This window comes from Euprymna scolopes, chromosome 26 (genome assembly GCF_053919585.1).
Source record: "Euprymna scolopes isolate OS-2025 chromosome 26, ASM5391958v1, whole genome shotgun sequence".
In the NCBI taxonomy this organism is placed as follows: domain Eukaryota; kingdom Metazoa; phylum Mollusca; class Cephalopoda; order Sepiida; family Sepiolidae; genus Euprymna; species Euprymna scolopes.
The window spans coordinates 26,580,672-26,584,665 of NC_136507.1; the positions used below are offsets into that span (position 1 = coordinate 26,580,672).

Below are 3,994 nucleotides of genomic sequence, written 5' to 3' on the forward strand. Positions count from 1 at the left end.
AATTAGTTTTAAATCGAAAGAAACGGATAACAATATTGATATCTGATTATAAAGAATAACACGGTAAAAGACCGTCAGCATATCACCTCCCTTCTCCTCCCCTTTTTTACAAAGGAGTCACGACTTATCAAGGTCCGGATGCCACTCGAGGATAAGGGTAAATTAGCGTAAAGGGGTAAATGAGACATTTCGCAATAATGGTTCGTAGAGGAAATTTGGTAAATTGGATTACTTAAGGGAAACGGTTCATCAAGAACTTGTTTATATTGGACTTGAAGATGATCATTTAATAATCAGTTGGAAATCAGTCAAAAGGAAGTTCTAGAAAAGAAACTTTGTTCATGGAATCTACGATTAAGTTTAGGTACAGAAAAGAGTGTGGGAAAATTATTGATAGTGTTTTCAGCTAGACGAGTGTTTCTTGTGAACGTTTGGCGAGGGAGGCACCAAAGATTAAGGCTCAGAAGAGTAACTATCATGAAAACAACGATAAGGAAGAGACAGGCTCGCAAACTCTCTTGTGTGAAAAAGAGGTTGTAGGGGAAAAAACGGGCATCCTCCACCAGGCTACGAAGTCTATTTTGAACTCTGTCAAGGCAGGATAAGCTGCTTCTAGCATCTCTTGGCCAGATGTGGCAACAGTACTCCATCTTTGGACGTACCTGCCTCTTATATAGGTAAAAAATTTCATCAGCAGTGAGATATCTACTGGACTGATAGAAGGATCCCACCATTTTCCCACCGACCTTAGCAACAGATATGATGTACGTATTCCTATGAACAATTACATGTCTTCTCAGACCAGCAGTAGACTTACAACTTTGCTGCATGTTGAACAGATCGTTTGGTTCGGACTAATAGGTTCAAAGTTGACCTGAACAGGAGTTTTGTGCGACTTAAGGCGGTGGACTTAGCCAGCTTTTGACAAAAGCACTCGTTCACAAGTGCCGCATTTCCAGCTCTGTGTGTCATAGTTAAGACCGTCAATTAAACCTTTGTGAAGCTCTCGCTGAGAGAAAAGTCATGCGTTCATGTCACGTTTTTCGATTTTTCAAATCAGTCTGTGGAAGCCGTGCGAAAGAGACATCGCCAATAATGCGAACTGCTTGTAGAAGCGGGTGTATGATATACCGCCGATAATAATGTACAAAGAAAACTTTGAGAATCGTCAAGCGCGAAATCAGCCCTAACACATATCTACATAGTGATGCCAAAGATAACGGTCATTCTGATTCTTTTCCCTCCGACCCGGAGCGTGTTATACAAGGGAAGAAAAAATGGCTAGTTATTTTTCATGTATCTAAAACCAAACTTTTAACTTTTTTAACACTAACGCTCATATCCTCTACTTGGTTCCAGTTGAAATGAACAGCTTTCGTTTTGAAGAAGCATCCTACCTCGACAAACTCTTTGGGCTGACCTTCACCACACACCTAAAATGGAAGATCTACATCAACGTCATTGCGAAAAGCATTGGGAATATGGTGAGATCGTTCTACCGCTCTAGAATGCATTTCACTCCAAACGCAATCCTCTACCTATACAAGAGTAAAAAACTCCCTAAGATGGAGTATTGTTGCCACATATGGGATGGAATTGCTGAGAGTACTCTTGCCTACAACGACAGGACACAAAACCGTTTTCGAAATCTAGTTAGCGAGAACCTTTTAGTCTTCTTACTTTTTCTTTCTCATAGAATAGACGTTAGAAGTCTGCCTCTGCTCTATCGTAACTTTCCTGATAGGTATTCGACTGAGCTCCAATCCCTGTAAAACGTTCGTAACAAACACTCGTCTAGCCACATCAATCGCCAACAACTCTCACTGTCTATTTGTGCTTCAAACTAAACGAAAAATTTACAAGCATAGTTCATTTTCTAGAATTGCCTGTCTTTGGAACACGATACCGTGTGGCTGCTTCCCATCTGACTATAGCATAGCTGTCTTCGCGTCTAATGTGAATAATTTCTTGTCTAGTTGTCCTGTTTAATGATTTAGTCATACCCAAGTTCCACCATTACTGATCATGCTGTCTCACCATCTACATAACACTTAACCTTTATCGTAGATTGCCCCCCCCCCGAGCCTGATAATATTACATTTTCGCTGTGGCCGGTTGTTCAGGATGCATCTGTCCAGTCTATATAATGTTAACACGTACTTCCGTTGCTGGCACAAAATATGTACACGTATTGACAGCGAAGTAAAAGTCACAACACAGTTGATCTAAGTTGATATACAAAAATATATTGCTTTTATTTCATACCGACAATCAACTTTTCTAATGACAAGTTGTTATTCTCTGTGTTTCGACGTTTACAGCATGGCGTGGGAGTGCGTGGTTGTCGGAGGTCGGACGGTGAAGAAATGGTGACTCGTGACGCAGCCTCGGTCTGTCTGACCGGCTGACTTTTTTCCCTGTGACGATTCTATTTATAGAATTATTATTTCCACATTGGAATGTTTAATATTTCCTTTGTTTATTGTTTCAACTTTTGAGCGATATTTGCTCATATATTTCTGGGTCAAATTATGCTTTCCGTTAGACAATGTTGGAAAGTCCCGAATTCTTCAGATTTTAATCCATTTGCGTGTGTACAACCCATCAAATGTTTTTTTCTTCTTCCAGGGGGCTCCTGCCAGTATCTAAAAATAAACCATGATCCCCACAAGTAAAAAATAAATGAAGAGAAACGGCAGTGTTAGTCAACATTTGATGTGAATAGGAGAGACAGCGAAAGTACGTCACACGCATGTATACTCAGCATGAACATTTGGGGCTCACTAAAAAAGAAGAAGAAGTAGAGAAAAGACCAACATATATATTAAAGACTTCTGTTTGATTTATAGTACGACATAATCACGTTGACACACAGCTTCTCGCTAGATCACTGAAGATAAGCAACGTTTATCCTTGGTGGTCATTTGGGAATACTAGGCGCTTTATAGGGTGGCAGGGTGGAAACAATTCCTCCACCAGGAACAGTAAGACCCCTCCTTCCCTCTGCTATCCACTGGGAAATCTTTGTGTAAGATCGAGATACTCACTTAGTATTCTGATCAGTATACGTGAAGTCACGGTAGGCAGGTGATAGATCAACTATTAAGCAGCTTGGTAGTTTCTTCCTGAATTGGTCAACTGTTCATTGTGTTAGGCAAATGATCCTGATTGAAGTCGAATTACTAAGAGTACTGCTCTGTATGAGCTCTGCCCATATAGCAAGTAACTGCAACCTACTATAGGTCTTATACTGTAAGAACATCATGGTAAAACGGTCCGAATACAGAGGGGACTTATGAGCTATGATTACTGATGTTTGAGAAAATAGACCCGATACTTGATGTTGACGAAGGAGATTTTTATTCATTTTGTTTACTTAAAACATAATACACGTTCTGGATGCTATGGCCGATAGAACACTTTACGGGAGTTTAACGTTTGAACTTACAGGCCTAACATTCTCAGACAACATGAAACGGAATAAAAGAAAAGACGGCGGATTCAGGTACGTCACACGCTCGCGCATACATAACGAGGGCCCGTAGACAAGAAGCACTTATAAAGAACATTATTCAGTAACAAAACATGGCAAAAGATAAGCAAAAGAATTATCACCTCATAATATTTATTCATTCCCATCAACCTATCAAAGATAAGAATTGATAACAGAGTCCTCGTATCATTTACACAATAACATAAAAAAACAACAAAAAAACGTATGTGTAAATTCTCACAATTTTGAACGTTTATTCCCTTAACTTTTGCTTCGTATTTTGTAACATTGTTTTTGTAAGATCGCCCCCCTCTCTCTTTCTCTTCTCTCTCTTCTTTCCCCCTCTTTTTTACCCTTTCATTCTCTCTTACACGAGAAGACCAAATCTCTACATGAACCCTGATTGGTCAGAAATTATCAGTTAACCACGCCCCCCCCCCAATTTTTTATTTATTTATGTATTTCATCTTAGTTTGATGCTTCTTAAAAAAAACCTTCAAT

At 39.5% G+C, this 3,994-nt stretch overlaps 1 protein-coding gene across 1 annotated transcript in view; it reads left to right on the top strand.

Annotated features, from left to right (window-relative positions):
* Positions 1-3,986: 3,986 nt before the first annotated feature.
* The window catches only part of LOC145247866 (ganglioside GM2 activator-like), a 34,188-nt gene continuing 34,180 nt past the window's right edge, over positions 3,987-3,994 (top strand). Inside the window, exon 1 of the mRNA XM_080109484.1 lies at positions 3,987-3,994. This exon is cut by the window's right edge and continues 170 nt beyond it. The gene's annotated coding sequence lies outside the window, so the exon portion shown is untranslated.